The 19,922-nt window shown below is 40.1% G+C and overlaps 1 protein-coding gene across 1 annotated transcript in view; it reads left to right on the top strand.

The window, feature by feature from the left end:
• Positions 1 to 19,922, top strand: part of CERS1 (ceramide synthase 1) — a 1,087,666-nt gene that overhangs the window by 364,268 nt on the left and 703,476 nt on the right. The gene's annotated exons all lie outside the window — the stretch shown is intronic.

The raw sequence follows: 19,922 nt of genomic DNA, 5'->3' as shown, positions 1-19,922 counted from the left end.
TTTGCTTGACATAGATGGGTAGCCTGTTTCAGAGTGTGGGAAGCCTCTGGGACAGGAATCTATCCCTCCAGCATGTCCTGTTTATTGTGGTGACAAGGTTTAGGTCCCTAGAGCGCGTAGCTCGGAGGGATTGGGATTTCTTTAGGTGTAGCATGTCCAACAGCTCTGGGTTTGACATAGCTTTATGTTAGGCAGAGATCACCTCGAAGTAGGCGATATGCTACGGAGTGAAGCTGGAGTTTTTTGAGACGGTCAGTGTAGAGCATTTGTTTGAGGCCAGTAATCCAGTAAAACTATAGGCAGTGCATGTGTGGGAGCAAGCACTTGCATAATGGTAAGCACTGCATGCATTGTATCTATCAAGCCAAGCTCATGAAGGGATGTACATATAGCTATGTGTTTAAGCCACCAGGCTTCCTTTCCTTACTCTGTACTATGAGGAAAGATGATGTTACAGATAAATATTTCTTCCTTGAAGGGGAGACCCTTCCACAATGAGGTATGGACAGGGAAATTAATGAGTCCATAGGAGCCCAGGAAAGCTGCATGGGTAAGCAGACCAGTGGTAACATAAATAACCAAATAAATACTTCATTCAAGTGGCAAGGTCACTTACAAATACAGTGAAAAAGACTAATCCTGTGGACCTGGCATGTGAGTGAAGTCCCATTTCTTATAACACTTGATCTAAGATAGTTATGTGAAGTACATTTGCCTAAATGATTCTGATCTTGAATAGGTTTGGACAAACATTTTTAAAAGAAAATGATTTCTAAGCCCCCCCCCCCCCCCATTATCTTCATGCAGTGGGCTTTGCTGCCGAACTCTCTATCAGTATAATTAACTCCAGATTTTTTGTGGGATTTCTTCCTAACAGCTGACCATTGGTTACCCCCAGGATCTCTCCTCATCTGGCCTAATGACTCTCTTTCCTCACCTAGAGTAATTCTGACCTGTGCTCCTGGCTTTTAAGGAGATTGAGGCCTGAAGGTATTTTGGCAGTGCCATACCTGGTCTCCGCTTGCCCTTGGAATAACTACTTCGGCACATCCCCAACCTTCACTATGGTTCAGCTGCAAGGCTCATCCAAACGCATGACCTCCCCCCTACCTCAACCTGCAATGCTCAAACCACTAATCAAAGACTGGTTTCCTAGGCCATAGTCATTGTCAGAGCCATGGCATAGAAAGATAAAGCAATCGACTCCGGGCTTATGGGAGTTTAGTTTTCTTTGTTTTTTTTTTTTTTATTATTATTGCAAATCCATATGCTGCGTTTGTGTTGAGTTGATCTTCCTGTGGCATTGTGATACCTCCATCTTGAAACTTTTCATCTGCTTGGCACATTTATTTAAACCTGTTTTCTCAGTTATACCCTGACAGTCAGCAACAGCCCCCTCTAGCTGGTAAGGTAGGGTATGTGGGAGGCAAGTTGATCTGGGAGCCACCATAACTGCACACATAAGATATGGTGGCTTATCAGTGTTTGCCTTAACCCCTTCTACAGTCTGATATCCTATGGAGCTGAGTGATGAGATGTGGTTACTGGGAGTGGCTACACACAAGGCCCAAGGTTGGGTATGCCGCCTGTCGCATCTGCTTATTTAACCTGCTGTCATTCTCCACTCTATCCTCTACCAGAGCTAGAATGAGTGGCTTAGCCCCACCTACATGTCATCCCTCAACCTTCATCCCCATTTAAAGGCAAGCAGCTTAGCCTCATCATTCCTTCCCTGCCTCCCGCCAACTGCAACAGGCGCCCAAGCTGCTATCTGAACTCTGCTCACCTGGGTCGCAATCAGGGCTTTGTCCCTCTTAATCATTAAAGCTGGAGTTGAGGATTGTGCAGAAAAATAGCATTTGCAGTGAGGCCTTAAAGCCAGAATGTTTATTTACTCAAATTCCTCCGTGTCAAACAGGATAAGCAAACATACTCTACCAACCTACAATATAAACATAAAACAACACAAAATTTTTTTTGGTCATCACTTCATCACTAAATAAATTATCCCACCCTGGCAAGAACATCGCTCCCTCTCCAAAAAACACAAAGTATGACTGACTTTATCTCCACACAGTTTATTTCCTACTTTATACAATCAATATCCTCTCTCTTAGACATTATACATCTGCCCCCTCTCTCTACTCCTGTCCATTCAAAAGCACCCACACCTCTTCAGTTTTAGTCCAGTACCTACCTCACTAATAATGAAGTTGCTTCTTAAACTATAAACTACTTCCATAGCTGTAGACCAACTACCATCAGACTACCTAAAAATGGCTGCAGAAGTCATAACTTTCCCTGTGTCCATACTAATAGGTCCATAGTGGAAAGATGCATCCCATCACTGTGTAAAAAAATCCTACATCGTACCACTGCACAAACAGGACACATCTACAGAGTTTAATAACTACAGACCAATAGCAATTCTCTCTCCATCCAAAATATTACAGAAATGCATCCATATGCAGCTGATATAGTACCTAATCTCAAATAACCTGCTGCCAAAAACGCAACATGGCTTTAGGCCCCAGCACAGCACCACTACTGCACTATTACGTTTTTCCAGTGTAACAAACCATCATAGAAACAATGGTCTGCTTGTGTCCACCATGTTCTTAGACTGGTCAGAGACATTTGATACTGTCTCACACCAACTGTGGTTTCTTAATTAACCTACCTGGAAGGCAACAAGCCCGGAAATGGCAACAGACCTACTCATCTTTTCAATCAGTTATTGCAGGTGTCCCTCAGGACTCTTATCTTGGGTCCTCTCCTGTTTAATATATTTATTAATGACCTCCACATCTCCACTCACCATACTAGTTTAGTTCAGCATGCAGACGACTCGACTTTAATATGCGTGGCCTCAACAATAAATAAGCTGCAAGACATTATCCAGAAAACTTTCTTCTCTGTAGACACCTGTCTCAAAGAACGCAACTTCCTACCCAACCCCAAGAAAACGAAGTTAATACTTTTTAAAGTTGCCAAAATCAAAAGCAATCTTTTACCATAAAGTCAGCAAATAATACTGTCATTAAAATTGTAACTCACAGTACACTTCTAGGTGTTATAATAGATGCCTTTCTCAAATATGGATTAAATCTACACACTAGAAACTATGCTCCTGATGTAGGATCAGTGGATTCCTTACAGATACTGCAAGAAAAACTGTAGCCACCACCTTCTTATTGCAAACTCTTATATGCCACTCCTATCCTAATAAACAGTACTCTAAAAAAGAAACTTGGCTCATGCTACAGTAAAATATCTAAATTTGCCACCAGTCTTCCTCCTAGGACCCACCAGTGCCATAGCTTAAAGCAATTAAACTGGGTTGAACCATACAACTGCCTAATATATTCACAACTAACTGCAGCACACAGACTCATTCATCACCCAGAAAAATGCCCTACACTTCAAAACGTATTGCTGCCCTACTTTCCAGCAAGGGACCTCTGCTCTGTTAACAAACTTATTACTTACAAATAAGTTAAATATTGTTGCAGGCGACTCGCTGTACTCACAATATGTTGCGAAACTCTGGAATAGTATCCTTACACAAGTAAAACTCTCTGACAAACTCAATACATTGTTTTAAACCATTGCTTAAACAATATCTTAACCAATGGTGGTCCTGCACATGCTCATCTCAAAGATAAGACTGTGTTCACCGTAAGATACTCTCCAAATACTCTGCTTAAACCGAATACTCTCAACCTTTCACTGAAATGATAAAACAGTTTTTGTATATAACTGCTGCCTGTACAACCCACTAAGTTGCATGTGGGCTTTCTTTTTACTAACTTCCATCTCTGTAAAATCTTAGAATGTATAAATGTAACTACTGTTTGTGTATAAATGTGAAAAGAAATGCAACTACTCTGTGTTTAACTGAAACTTAGTATAATGCAATGTAAGCAAATGGAACTTTTCTCCCTGGGTCTCTGCTGAAAATGGATATTACCCTGTTGGATTTTCCCAATAAACAAAGAGAAATAAATAAATGCATAAATAAATAGCAGTATATGTCTGAGAAGAGATAATGAAGATCAGTACAACAAATCAAATCTCCTTTAGCTGACTCTCCTACTCCGTTATAACCAAGTCCTATTGTCTATCCAGAGTTTTACCCATACGTCTCAACTTCTTACTACACAAAATCTAGACCAACCCTAAAATAATGGGGGGACAAAGGCCCAAAAATAGGGACGGGTTTTAAATATTGCTCTTAAAAACTTAAAAAGTTGATAGAATAGCAGGATTTGTTTGCATGCATTTTCTGTAGGATGTGAAGTCTTAAACTCAAATGGGGGTCTACTTTATTTAAACAAAAACACGTTACTTAAACAAAAACGCATTACGTCGAACAGCACTCCATCAACACATATACACTGTACCGCAAAATAATCGAACGCACGAAACCGCAAAACTCAAAATACTGAATTGTCATACTTGACCAACCCCACTGCCCGAAACATACTACCCACCCAAACAAAATAAGTAAACCACAAACATACACCAAACAAAGCCCTACTTCTAACCCTACACTAAACCCCACATACACCACTATCTATGCCCTATCCTTAACCCCTCCCTAACCCTAAGGTCTGTAACTACCGCACACTTACCCTACGGAGCTATGCTATACCCAAATAAAATAAATAAACCACACACGTACACTAACCAAACCCCTACCACAAACCCTACACTAAATGTTAAATAAATTACCCATCTTAAATTACCTATCTATGCACTTACCTTAACCCGCACCCTAATCCTAACCCTAATGTCCGTAATTATCGCACACTTACTTTATGGATCTATAGCTCAGACGAGCCAACCAAAACCCTTCGACATTTCGAATTTCGCGGTTTTGTGAGTTCGATTATTTTGCGGTTTGGTGTATGTGTCGATGAGTGGTGTTTCATTTAAATAAAGTAGACCCACTCAAATGTACGTCATTGTCCAGTGAAGTCTGTCCTCAGTGATTTGCCATAAAACCACAAATTTTATGAGGAGCAGGCCAAACAAAATGTGAGAGAAAAAATCTGGACATTCTGCAAAAATCTGAACAGTCGAGAGGTATGGTTTTACCCATGCTAATACCTACTCCCAACTATATCAACATTTTTTGCTAACCTTATAAGTGATACTGTGCCAAATCTTTTGCTGAAGCCTAAGCATTTTTTTTTTCACTTTTTTATGCAAAAACAAGAGAATGGAATACAGTCTCTGTGTTCATTTCAGTTATGTTGCACAATTTAGGTGCATTATTTCTGTTTTGCAATTGGAGTTGTGGGACTGAACACAGATGTGAGGTGATCCCTTGCCTTTGAGTAAAATGTAAGAGCACTTTTATAATGATCTGCTTGCTCCATCTAAGATGGTGATGTTCATCGTGTTTCACTGTTTCAGTCATAATCAATGGATTATCCGGCTCTCGGTAGCCCTCGATCAGCCAGAATACCAAAGGTAAGTAAAAATGATGTCGGCTGTCATTGGTTGTAAAGGACGGCAGGGCATACGATTCAAAAGGAGGCAGCTGATGTCACTTCCTCAGTCTTTCTTGCCGCTGAGCCCGAAGCAGAAGCATTTCTTGCACGACTGCCGGTCGGCAGTTTACCTTTTGTGTTTCCAACTACGAAGTTGAAGTCAACTACAGCTAAGTACCCCGTTGGGGATCCTCTTTTCTTGCCTTAACGAATGTCAGAAAAGGTTAGTAATTGTCTTACCTGTGAAAAGCAGATTCCCCATAGGGATTTTCATTCCTATTGTATTATTTGTTTAGACCTTGACCACAACGTTCCTAATTGTGATCTTTGTGCTTCCTTTAATCCGCGTACTATCCATCGTCGGGTACTTCTAGTATTTCTGTGGATGAAGAAGAATTTTCTCAAGCTTTTTCTCTTTTGAGGATTCAGACGCAGAGGAAGTCCATCCCTTCTGCTTCTCCTCCAGAAGATTTCTCTTTTGGTGATACTTTAAATACTCTCAGGGAGCATTTTAAATGGGAAGGTCAGGATTACCCCTTTCTAAGAAAAGGATTAAGGAGTTTTTGGATTTGCCTCAGCATAAGCCTTTGGCTATTCCTCCTGTGTTGGAAGTGGTTGATGATGTTTTTTTGGAAAATTCCTTGACTCCAAATACCTGACAGGTGCTATAGAGTTCCTGATTCTCATTTGTTTCTTTTCAGGAATCCGTTGATTGATCCAGAGGGTATTTCTCAAGGCTCTAAAGGAGTTAAGGCCACTGTTACTAAAAATCCTGTTCCTTCTGACAGGGAATCCAGGAACCTAGATAGGTGGGGTAAAAAGGTTTATACCTCTGCCACTCTTGCTGTTAGGTCTACTAATTGTCTTTTTCATATGCTAAAGTACCAGCAGCACACCTTGGCAGCTATTAAATCTAGGATAGCAGGTGTGCCTCAGTTGGCGGAGAGTAAGGATATGCAGGATTTGCTGAATTCTGCCAGTCTAGCCAATAAGCATTCTTTACATTGTGTTGTTGACATTCTAGAAGCCTCCTGTAGGGCTACAGCTACTGACTGTGTTATTAGTAGGCACGCTTGGCTTAGGGGAGCAGCCCCTACCAGAGCCTGTTAAGGCTAAGCTTTTAGATGTACCTTTGCATAAGGACAGACTTTTTGGCAGCAAAGCAGAGGTGCTCAAGAAGATGGAAGACAAGGCTAAGTCTATGCAGACAGTTAAAGACTTTCTGCAAGTTCAGCCTCCTTGCTTTAGCAGGAATTACCCTTCTAAGTGCTGGACATTCCCTGATGTAAGCAGACAGAGCCGTTCTAGGATTAGAGGTTACAAATCTTCTAGGGCGCAGGGGGCTACCCCTCAAAGGTCTAAGCGTTGGCAGGTTTCCTCTTCCAAGGTGGGAAGTTCTAAACCTGCATCGCAATCTAAACATTCTCAGTGACTCTGTCCAACTTCTGCCTGTTCTTGCCTGCCCAGAGAGTCCTTTAGGGAGAAGGTTGGCCCCTGTTATGCAAATGTTTGGTCCACCATCACGAACGACAAATGGGTGCTCAGAACTGTATCCCTAGGGCATAAGTTTTATTTCCACACCTTTCCAGTACCCAAAGGATTCCCGGATGCTCCACCAAATCAAAGGGCCGAAGTAGAAAAGCAAATTTGTCTCAGTTCTGTCTGGGAGCAATAGAATCAGTTTCTGCTCAGCAGGTAAGCCAGGAATTCTATTCCAGACTTTTCCTAGTTCCAAAAAAGAAGGCTCCTGGCTTCCTATCCTGGATCTATCCATCCTGAACACTTTCTTGATAATGCCAAAGTTCAAAATGCTCACTCTGCATCAGTTACTGCAAATGTTAGAAAAGGATTCCTGGCTGGTAACATTGGATCTCAAAGAAGCTTATCTGCACATCCCTATCGGGGAAAGTTGCAGGCAATACCTTTGTTTCAGGGTGGGCAAGCAACATTATCAATTCACTGCGCTGCCCTTTGGCTTATCTACTACTCCCAGAGTTTTCACAAAGTGCCTGGCTCCAGTCATTGCTTTTTGCAGGCAAAAGAAAATTCAGATTTATCCATACTTGGACAATTGTCAAATTCAAGCAAATTCTCAGGAACAGTTGCTAAAGGATCTAGAATTTGTGAAGAATCTTCTCTCTTCCCTGGGTTACACTCTCAACGTGGAAAAATCAAAAATGGTACCATCCAAAGAGATTACATTTCTGGGAGCGAGTCTGAACACAGCTGCCCAGATGGTACATCTCACCCAGGAGAAGCAGACAACTTTCAGTTTACTTCAAGGATTTGGCAAGTCTAATCCAGCTCCCTGCAAGGAAATATCTGCAAGCTCTGGGATTCATGGCATCTTGCATTCTCATGATTTCATATGCAAAACTGCATATGAGGAAATTGCATTGGTACCACAAGAACACTTGGTGTCAGCACACACAGGACCTGGATGTGATAATTCCTCTGCTTCCATGTCTGCGGACAGAGTTTCTTTGGTGGGTAACAGCTTGTCTACAGAACAAAGGCATGCCTTTTTGCCCACCCGTGGCCACTCAAGTTCTTACCACAGACGCATCGGACTATGCCTGGGGAGCTCACCTGGATGGTAGATGCATACAGGGAAGTTGGAATGTCCAGCAGATGCACCTGCACATAAATTTAAAGGAGTTGATAGCAGTGTAACAGGATTTACTAGCTTTCAAGCATCTTCTTTCTCCAGGGACCCTTCTTGTCAGGACAGACAACACCACAGTCATGTGGTACATCAATAAGCAGGGAGGGACTCATTCTTACCTCCTGTGCAGACAGAGCATGAGTCTTTGGTCCATAGCAACGTCCCTGGGCCTGCATCTCGTAGCTCAATTTCTTCCAGGAAGGCTCAGTGTTTTGGCAGACCAGTTGAGCAGACAGACCCTGGATTCTCATGAGTGGCAGCTGAACAGAGCAGTTTTCACAGCATCGTTCAACGTTGGGGCACTCCTCAAGTGGATCTCTTCTCCTCTCCAGACAACCATCTTCAACCTCTTTTTTTTTTTGCACCAGATAGCATCACAGCAGAGCCTGGAGAGTGGATACTCTGTCCTTCCCTTGGACGCTGCTGTCAGTTTATGCCTTCCCTCCTGTTCCTCTTCTTCTCAGAGTATTATTGAAGATCAGTGACGAATGACCATGGACTATTCTCATAACTTCTGACTGGCCCAGCCAGCATTGGTATCCACTGCTTCGCAGTCTCTCCCCATTGCCTTCTTGGCATCTTCCTCTGAGGCCAGATCTTTTGGTTCAGGAAGGGGGAAACGTTCTACATCTTCATCTTCAGTCTCTCCGTTTGGCAGTTTGGCTCATTGTATGACTCCATCCTATTCTTCTTCCCTGTCCCAGCAAGTTTTTGACGTAATGAAGGAGGCCAGGAGGCCTAGACTAGGAAGTCTTATACTGGCAAATGGGAAAGATTCTCTCTTTGGATGCAGGCTAGAGGGGAATCTTCTTCTCAGCCTACCCTTCCTCTGATCCTGGAATACCTGGCTGATTTGCTTCAGGGTGGTCTCTCTTTTTCCTCTGTCAAGATCCATGCTTCAGCCATTTCTGCTCATTGTTCTTTTGAACAACCCATTTTCTCTCATCCTCTGATGAAAATGTTTCTCAGAGGTGCTTGCAACTTTAAATCTCCCAGAATGGGGCCTATTCCAGCCTGGGATCTTAATTTTGTTCTAGAGAAACTCACTCTTCCTCCTTTTGAGCCAGCTGCCACTGCAGATTTAAAGTTTCTCTCATAGAAGACTGCCTTCCTCTTGGCTATAACTTCACCAAGGAGGGTTTCGGAGCTGCAGGCTTTGATGGCTTTGGAGCCTTTTCTTATTTTCCATGCAGATAGGGTCTCTCTGAGAACCAACCCCTCCTTTATGCCTAAGGTGGTTTCTAGCCTGACTCTTAATCAGTCCATACACCTTCCTACCTTCTTTCCTAATCCTCGAAATAGAGGTGAGAGGATCCTACATTCTCTTGATGTGCATAGACAGCTCAGGTTTTACCTGGACAGGACTAAAGACCTTCGGAATTCAGCTCAGCTATTGGTCAGCTTTGCCCCTGGAGACCAGGGCAAGGCTATTTCTAAGCAAACCATTTCTAAATAGATTGCTCATTGTATTACTTTTTGTTATTCCTTTCATGGCAGGGTTCCTCCTCAAGGGGTTAGGACCCACTCAACTAGAGCAGCTTCCACTTCTGCAGCCTTTTTAAGGGGTGTCCCTACTAAAGACATTTTGGAAGCTGCCACATGATATTCTGTTCACACTTTCACAAAGCATTATAATTTGCTTTTGTTTTCAAAAGCCAGGGCAGGGTTTGCCACTTCTGTTCTGCAGGGCATTATCTCAAATCCTTGATTCTGTTGGTTCCTCCTCCCTTTTCTCTGGGCTTTGGTAATCAACCCATTGGTTAGGACTGCAACAGTGAAACATGAACATAGTACAGTTGTGTACACTTACCATAAATGTAGATGTTAGAGCGTATTCACTGTTGCAGTCCTGGTTTCCTTCCCTCCTTCCCCCTTTTTTCTCTTTTCCTAAGGTACAGGCTAAATATAGTTTAAGCCTTGTTTTCTGTGGGCTTCTGACTGTTATAGCAAGAAAGACTGAGGAAGTGACAGCTGCCTCCTTTTGTATAGGACGCCCTGACGTCCTTTACAACCGACGACAGCTGACTTCATTTTTACTTACCTTTGGTATTCTGGCTGATCGAGGGCTACCGGGAGCCGGATAACCCATTGGTTAGGACTGCAACAGTGAATACACTCTAACATCTACATTTATTGTAAGTGTACACAACTGTACTTTCATGCATGCGACTTGATCTCTTAGAACAAGAAATCTGGACAAAGTCATAAATAGTGGGGGAACAAAGGTCCAAAACATAGGGACAATTTTTTAAATATTGTTTTTGCAAACATAGAAAGCTGATAGAATTAACAGGTTTTGCAATAGCATGCATTTTCTGAAGGGAATGAAGTCTGAAATTCAATGCCTGTCATTATTTTCTGACTTCATTACTCAATGCTTTGTCAGCGATTTACCAAAAAACAAAATTTTATGAGGACCATACCAAAAATATGAGGCAAAAATCTGTACAGTTGAGAGATGTATGTTCATGTCTCTGTTATGCCTTGGGTCCTGTACCAGATGGACTTCTAGTATTTTAAAAATGTTGTTCTTTAATCAGTTGTTGTTTGTATTTCAGCTTTTTCCCGGTAAGGGGTCGCCACAGTGGAACTGTGGTCCACTAATGATTGGCAGTAGATTTTTTTATGAAATGCAGAGGTGCCAGCTCGACGCCCAACCTTCAACGAAGGCAAGCCCATTTACACACGCATGTCTTTCGAATGCTACCTAACCTCTGGGAGGACATGCAGACTCCACACAGAAGGCACTCCCAAGCCAAGCCAAGAATCGAACGGGAGAACCTCTTGCTGTGAGGTAACAACGCTACCAGTGATTGAGTTATTTCCTTCTGTTTTCAGTCTAACTGACGGAATGCTTTTTTCACAGCTCTGTGCTGCTTTCACTTTTGTTAATGAGGACAAATGTCATTCCTTTTATTATGCATCTCACAATGCATAAAAATGGTTATTGATATTACATATTTTCTAAGGGTTCTGCAGTCAAAGTCAAAATAAACTTTGTTGTCATTTAGATCTGCACATAGTGCAGCTAAACAAAATTACTTTGTTGTGTTCCCAGTGCAAGAAACATACATGCATACAGTTACCAGTTAACTATTTAGTAATCCTAGAACAGACACTTGCAGACCTTACATGTATAACAATGTGCCATTTAAGGTATTGCTCAAGTAGATATTGCACAAACTTGAATTTTCACATTAACGGGTACCTGTGAAGCAAAAGGTATTGCACATTCAAGTTTCAGGACAGATGAAGATTTGGATATTGCACTAAAGTATTCTACTAGTAGTGGTAATCTTAGAGTAATGAGGGTATGTCATTTAATGGATTAGGCAAGAGAATATTCAGTTAATTGGTTGAAAGAGCAGAATGGCTTCTGGTGTGCCTGTTAGTTCAGCAGTCTGGTGGATAAGGGGAAAATAGCTTCTGTTGAGTCTGGAAGTCTTACAGTGCATGCTGCGGTAACGTCTACCAGAGGAAAGGCGAGAGAACATACGACAAGCAGGATGAGTAGGGTCATTTATTTTTCTAGTTCTTCCAGTACATCGAGATTCGTGTAAGTCATCTAAGGATGCCAGTGGAGAGCCAATGATTGTTACCCCTGTTATGTTACTACTGTATGGAGAGCCTTGCGATCTGAGGCATTACAGTTCCCGTACCATACAATAATGATGTTTGTCAGTACGCTCTTGATGGTTCCCCTATAGAAGGCTTGGAGGATGGACTGTGACAGGTTTGCTTTCCTCAGTTTCCATAGGAAGAGCAAACGTTGCGCTTTTTTGACAGTGTGGTCGGTGTGCACCAACAAAGACAGGTCCCATTTTTTCCTGCCAAAAAGAAACAGAAGGCTAAACATGCGTCTACTCCTCCTCAAATTTTCTTAGACAGGAGTAGTTTACTGGATCTGGCTCAGGGTTTAATACAGACTATTGAACCTTCTTGTAAAGTACTTTCTGGTAAAAGAAAGAGGGTACCTCCTTTCCTGAAGAGATTCAAGTTTCTGAACCTAAACCGGAAGGTGAAGGGGAGTAATGCAGGGCTTGCTCCTCAGATGTTTGGTTCACGTACAGAGGAGAGCTCAGTTTTTGATTCTCCTTTTGGGGGTTTCTCTTTCTCCGAGACTATTGCTAGAATGTGCCATTGTTTTTAGTAGTGGAACACTGAGGTTCCTCAGTCCTGCAGAAAATAGAGTTGTTAAAGATGGAATTTCCAGAACCTACACCCAGTCTTATGCTCCATCTGCTTTACAGGATGACTGTGTTACTGCCTGCAATTCTCCTGGTAGTCAGATAGCTGTCCCTGAACAGGCAGATAGGATATATAAGGTTTCTCAGTTTGTTTTTATATATTATTCCCAAACCTAACCCAGTAGCTATAGCTTTAGCTTATCACACTGCTGCTAAAAAGTTAATTTCACTCCTACTTTTTCTGAAAAGGATAGGGATATTGCTAATTATGGGAAAAAATGTACATCTCTGCAACTTTGATTTCAGAATTTTGAATTGTCATGCTCATATGTTAGTTTGTTCGGACTAATTGTGAAAGTAAGAGGAATGTTTTATCTGCAGTTTCTTCTTGTCAGGGAAATATCTTCTATTGCACAGGTCACTACTCATTGTTTGCCATCTGTGTATGTATAACTCTGCTGATACTTATTTCAGGGATGTAGTCACTAATACTGTTTTGAGGAAGTTTGCATGGTAGCATTCGTAGAACTTTTCAGATGTTAAAAATGAGGTTTTAAATTCCCCTTTGAATACAGATGTAGTTTTTGAACCCTCTGCTGCAGAGGTGATCAAAGTGTGATGAAAGAGGTAAGCTGATGCAGGGAATCTCTAAGATGTGTTGGTGCTCCTTTTCCAAATTTTCTAAGGGATTCTGCAAGTCCTCATCCATTTTTAGTAAAACAAAACAAAATAAACCGTCTCAACAAAATATAGGTAGATAGTAATTTAAGATAAAATGGCAATGGGGTTCAAAAAGAAGCCTTGAGCCTCACAAAACCAAGGGCAGTCTCAACAGGTCTGAATGACTATTCAGTAGACCTTGTGAGCCCTTTCTACCCTGGCCGTTTTTTTTTTCTTCCAGAAAGTTTGAATCACCATTTTTCTCTTCAGCAAGAGATAATTTCAGCCAAAGGTGTTCTGAAGATCATTCATCAAAGTTACAGATGGCAGTGATAGGAAATTCCTCCTTTCCAGGTGGTTATTCCTTGTACTCCAGATCAGACTGTTTTGTTTCCACTTCATCACATGCTGTCCCAGTGAGTGATAGAACTAGTCCCTGTTTTCCAGGCTGGGAAGGGTTTTTATTCAAGGATGTTTTTTTAACACCCTTATTGAATTATCACTTGTGACATAGGCAAATTTGTCTTTATATAAAAGCAATCAAACGTTCACTTTTACAAACATTATACTTCACGTATATTGCTATATATCATATAACCTAAGCAACATTACATAAATTAATCATTTCCTGCCCCCTTTTTTTTTAAACAAGAAACATCTTTATTAAACCATTACTTATGACATAGGCAGTCATACATTTATATAAACGAAAACTAACTACGACAACACAACCATATTTGCAAGCATTTTGCATCACAAACCATACTGGCACACTCCCAGTTGCAGACATTTTACACCACTTATAAATCTACCCAATCATTTTCAGTAAAACATTACATAGCTCATTTAAGTCGTGCCTTCCCTTCTTTTTAAACCTCATTCCTCCTCTGTATGTATTGTTCCCAAAATTCCCATTTTTTCCTATGTAGTTTGCTCGTACCCTTTTCTAAAGATCTCAATTCCAATTTTTTTATCTCTGTTACTAAATTTACTACTTCTAGTATAGTTGAAGTTTTGATTTCCATTTTCTAGTATTTGCTTTTTTGGCAGCCAGCATAATTAAACACAGCAAGGCCTTACCATATCTAGGCAATTCCGATTCTGTATCATAGCTTTGAAGAATTGTATCCCTTGTCACACCAATCTGCCCACCCATCATCTGTGATAGTGCATTTAGCAAGGAGTCTCTAAAGTCTGCAAGCTCACTGCACTACCTGAAAATATGTTCACATTTACCTCTCTTTCCCGTCCTACCTCCAGCATTTGCTGTCTACCTGAGGATAAATTCTCCGGGTTCTACAAGGGGTATAAAAATATCTATGTAAGCTTCCTTAATCATCTAGATTTTGTTGCATATTTCCAAGACATACATAAATTCACCCATTGTTTGTTTGCGAATTCCTTAATCAATCTTTCTTCCCAATCCTTTCTAACCTCCTCTGAGTCTTATAGTTATCATGTAGTATTTTATATGCTGTACTAATTATTCCTTTTTTAATGCAGCAGCTGTTCTAGATTCTGCTAAAAACTCTACCAGTGCTGGTCTTTTGTTTAGGTTCCCCCCTATTTCTTTCTCTGTGCCTATACACTGCTTTCCCTATCGAGGATTGATATCAATCTCTAACCTGCAGTCCAAATAAATTCTTGGCCTCTTCCCATTCAGTTACCTTTCTCTCTCTCTAGTTATTTGCCCCCAATATATTGGTTCCTTTGCCACTTTTCTCCAATAAATCCCTGCCCCCTCTTGCCTGTTGTCTATAGTCCTAATTGCAGTCATTCCTGTCGGCAGAATCTCCTTTCTCCATTCCTGTGTCGGCTTAGTTCTTATAATACTTTCTGCTACTTTATGGATATAATATCTGTATGATTATTGTTGTTCTCCTTAAAGGCCTGCATCCAAAATTCCAGTCTCTCCTAGTTTCTTGAACCCCCCCCAATTTCAACTGCATTCCTTTCCACTTTGAATTGTAGTTGTCTGCTTATGCTATGTATAGGAGCCTTAACTGCGTAACTTTGAAATACTCCTTCAAATTGGGTAATCCCAATCCTCCCTGTTCTACTGGACGAATCAGCTAATTCCACTTGACTCTTGCCATCTTCCCCTCCCAGATAATGTCCTTCAGCTCTGTATTAATTGCTATCCACAACTTCTCCTCTGATTGATAAAAATATGCCTGACCTGTGTATAAGACTAAAGGTACTAAAAATTATTTTGCCTGCTTGTATCTTACTATCCATATAACAAAGCTTACATTTTTTCAGTTTTGTATTATCTTTTGTTTAGTGTCTTCCCATATATCTTTAGCTGTCACACCAGAATCATTTTTAATCCATACTCCTAAATATTTCATTTTATCATGCCCCCATAAATGCAGATATTGTTGAACCAGTTTGTGCGTGGGTATGTAATTTACGGCTATTGCCTTTGTTTTAGCTTCATTAATTTTGTATCCCGAAAAGATACAAAACTATCTAAAAATTCCACAACACTGTAATGTCTCTTTCTGGTTTTGTCAGGTATAAAATATTTGCAAATAGATCCAGCTTTTCTTGACTACCATACCAATTATACCCTTGAATGTCTTAGTTCCTTATAGTGCTTCTAAATATAATGCAAATAAAGGGGAAAGAGGACACCCCCTGCCTTGTTCCTCTGCTCAAGCAGAAATTATCAGAGAGGACCCTACCCAATTTAATTTTTACCTGTGATCCCTTATATATCCTCCTAATCAACCTTATATTTTTTTCAGGAATTGCAAATGCTTCCATTGCCCAGCTCATCAAGTCCCAGTTTACTCTGTCAAATGCTTTCTCTGTATCAAGATACACCAACAACAATGGTATCTTCTTAGATTCTGCTTTCCTCTGAATCATCAGTGTTCTGTTAATGTTGTCAAATGTTTGCCTCCCCTCCAAGAAACCATACTAATCCATATCTATCAGTTTTGGCATTACTTTTGTCATTCTTTTAGCCATTATAGACATTAAAACTTTATAATCATGGTTAAGTATTGAATGGGCCGGTATGAAGCTGGGTCTAATGGATCTTTACCCTCCTTAGGTATTACAGCTACTACTGCTTTCTTCCAGGATGTTGGTACTTCTTTTAAAATACTGTTAAACAAAACCCTCAAGATCTTTATCAGTTTTCCCTCCTAGCTTCCAGACTTCCACAGGAATACCATCTAGATTGGCTATACATCACAGTTTTTATCTTATTTCCTCCTATCCTAGCCATTAGTAATTGAGCCTCATGTGCCTCTAAGCATGGAATATCTACTTATTCCATAAACATTTCCATTTGTATCTTTTCTTGATTTCCATATTTCTCTGCTTTATACAGACTTTCATAGAATTTCCAAAATATTTCTACTATCTCTACAGGATCTCTTATAACCTTTCTTGCTATAGGATCCCTAAGCTTGGCAACAGCCCTTTCTACTTTCTGTTGCCTGAGTCGTTGACTAAAAGTTTTGTGCTCTAGTGTTATCAAAAAACAGCTGCTTAACAGCAATCTTTCTAAACTCGTGTATATTATTGAGGTAATCCCTTATTTCTCCTTAGCATTCTGCAATTGATGATGTTCTGTGAGATTCCCCCTATTCTGCAATACTTAAACATTTGTCAGTCCCTCTAAATAATTCTTGTTACTTCTTAACCACAGCTCCCTTTCTTTTATTTCCACCCCATTTTTAAACTCCATCTTAATTTTATCCCACTATCCCTCGCTGTATTTTCAGAAGTAATGTCTATCCTTTCAGATAGCTCCTGAATAATTTCCACTACCCATTCCTTAAATTCCTCTTTTTAACAGATAAGTGGGCAAGTGCCAGCATCTCATTTTTATTTCATTACTCTGTATTTTTGTTTTAGTTGTTATTGGTGCATGATCTGAAATAGTTATTGAGTGCATATCAAGACCATCAATTATATGTACATGTTCCTGTGAAACGTAAATTCTGTCTAGCCTAGCCCAGTGTTTGTCTTGGGGAATAGTGAGTACATTCACTCTCGACTCCTATTACTTAATTCACATCTTCCATGCCAAATATTTTCATAAATTTCTTCAAAAATCTACCCTTCTTTGTTATATTTCCCTTCTGGGCCCCCAGACGCATCTTCACTGCTGTAAATCAAATTCCAGTCCCCCACCTATAAGTAATATTCCTTGCTGAAAACTGATAATTTCCCAGGTGGAATATAAATACATGCCAGTGTAATCCTCCTCCTGTGCCAGTAGTCCCTTAGTACTACAAATCTCTCATATTATCTTTTTTATCCTCTTCTATCACAATTGGAGCTCCTCTTGAAATTGATATAAGTACTCCTCTTTTCCTTTGTCCCAGATATTCCACTGAATAAACCACCCTGAAAACCTTTCTTTATCAAATTCACATGTTCTTTCCAGGTGTGTCTATTGTAACATAGCTATATGCACTCTACAATTTTTAATGTCGTGCACTATTCTGTCTTTGTATTTATTTGTGAGACCATTAACATTTAAATACATTACAGAAAGCATCACTGTATTAAAAAATTATTCCCACCTTTTATGTACAACACCTTTTTTGTTAAATGTCTAGTTCTAGCTTTTGTGTTACATGCATGTACTGTTTGGCAGGTTGAACTTTTGTATAGTTGTTTCTTGTCATATCCATTCGAGTTCGAGCCTATGTAACATCTTACAAAACTTTGTTTTATTGAAAGCCCTTAAATAAATAAAAAAACAAACAAACCCCAAATACCACCTTAAAACCTGTTAATTTAATATCAACACTGAAAATTATATGGTTTAAAAGAAGGCAGGATTTGAATAAGCTATGTGTAATGGTTGACTACCAATGACTGGATATGTTAAAAATGATGTATAATGTTTGCAGCTACAGTTGTGTTGGCATGGTTTGGAAAGTGAAATGTTTGCAACAGAGATTGCTTCGCTATGGGTTATTGTCATTTATATAAATGCAATATGGCCTGTGTCATACATTATAATTTAATTAAGATGTTTCTTGCTTATAAAACCCACAAAACTATATACATCTTGAAATACTGAAGTTTGACCCTTCTAATAGGAACAAATGTCATATATTGACAACCACACTCATGAGTTAACCTAAAGGAAAGGTTATCCATGCTAAGACAACAGGGTGCAGTCTGTGCTTCTACAAAGTGCTAACTGGTTTTCCCTTATCTTTGCAGCTCTGTCAGCTGGGAAAACCCCTGAATGCTTTCAAAGAACATCATCTCCTAGCTAGTTTCTCTTTTCTTTTTCCCCCAGCCTGTCGCTTTCCACCAGACTGTAACCAATTTCTCTTTTTTTCAGATCGTCTCCATGGAGACACGAGAACCAGACAGTCAGTTTCTCTTTATCTTATTGTTTCTATGGAAACATGAGGGCCAGATGCAGAATTGCTACTAAGCATACATTCATTTGCTAGAAATAAGCCTCATAGTATTCAGTATTCTTTTTCATTTACTTGCTTTCTCTTAAAACTTGTTACTAAATCAACCTATGGTCCTTAATCTAGTCATTCCCCCATGCAAGAATGAGAAAAAGCACATTAATTTTTCTTTTGTCATGCTCTTTTAGCCAGGCTTTTTTCACATTGCAGTGCCTTATATTTCTAAAAACTGAACAAGAAGAAAGAGAGAAGGGAGAAAGAAAAAGGGGAAAAAGAACAGCAGGACCTATTTATAATCCCCACTATACTTGGAGAAACTAAGAAAACTTTACTTTATAGCATACAAAGAAAACCATATAACACAAAAATAGTACTATTAAGAAAACATGTTTTCTTTATTTACTGTTAACTCTGTTCCCCTCCTCAAAGCATTTTTCCTAACATTAATGACATGAAGTAAGACATATACTTTAGAGTCTTCCACAAGTCCAACAAATTCTGAAAAAGTCCAACATTTCCAGATTTTCTTACTCTGTCATATTTCACAAATATAGTTATTGCACTGTAATCCCACATTAAGATACTGGTTTCATTACTGTTCATCTCCATCTCCCATATCCTGTCTCTGCTTCATTTCTAATATACTCTAGATTCTTCTAGTCAGCTCTTGCGATCCCTTCCTTCTCTCCAATATTTTCCATTGAAACAGTGGAAAAGGTCTCATAGATACAGTCTCTGTGGTCTTTATTACCAGAAAAACAAGAAGCAGACTGTCCTGTTTCACAGCTGTCTCTTTGGTGGACAAACGTTTGTATTTACTCCTTAGTGTGTGCTTCATCAAAAAATGATTTTGTCTCTCCAAAGAAGAATATCCTCTTCTGCCTGGTGTACAATGAGTAGTCATTTTCCACAAACACGCTGTTGTCTTCTACTTTTAGTATTTTGTCCTTTTGCCACAGTTTTGTCAGAATCAACTCATTCTGCTTGTAGGATTGCATCTTTACTATTAAAGGTCTAGGTTGCTTTCTCATAGCCAGGTTTGGAGCATACACACTGTGAAACCCCTGCAATGGTCCAGTAATCAAGGAGCCTCAATCCTCACCACTGGCAGCAGCTAGTGGACGTACACACTGGGAGGATGACAAGTACACACACAGTAAAGTCCAGTTGCCTTTAAGAGCACACATAGACTACAGTCAGTCTGGAGCTGGTTTCTCTTTCTCCAGATCCCCAATAAGACTCCCCACTTGCGCAGCTATAGGGTTGAGATCTCAGCAGAGTGGCCAAGCCAAAACCTCCAGCAGCTTGATTTCTTCTCTAGGTCCAGGTGTGGCTTTGCTAGGACCATTTTGTAGGGGTTCCTGGACCCTTCTTCTTCCACCTCCCAAATGTAGCTTAGTCTACACATATAGCTAAGGTCTCTACAGCCTTGATCAACATGATGAACACAGTACAGTTGTGTAAGTAAACTAAGATAACAGCAGATGTTTGAATAATCTGCTGCAGTAGC

This window comes from Protopterus annectens, chromosome 13.part0, assembly GCF_019279795.1.
Source record: "Protopterus annectens isolate FY-2018-M chromosome 13.part0, PAN1.0, whole genome shotgun sequence".
Lineage (NCBI taxonomy): Eukaryota > Metazoa > Chordata > Ceratodontiformes > Protopteridae > Protopterus > Protopterus annectens.
The sequence above is the reverse complement of the archived record's forward strand: the minus strand, read 5'-3'. Positions and strand labels throughout refer to the sequence as shown.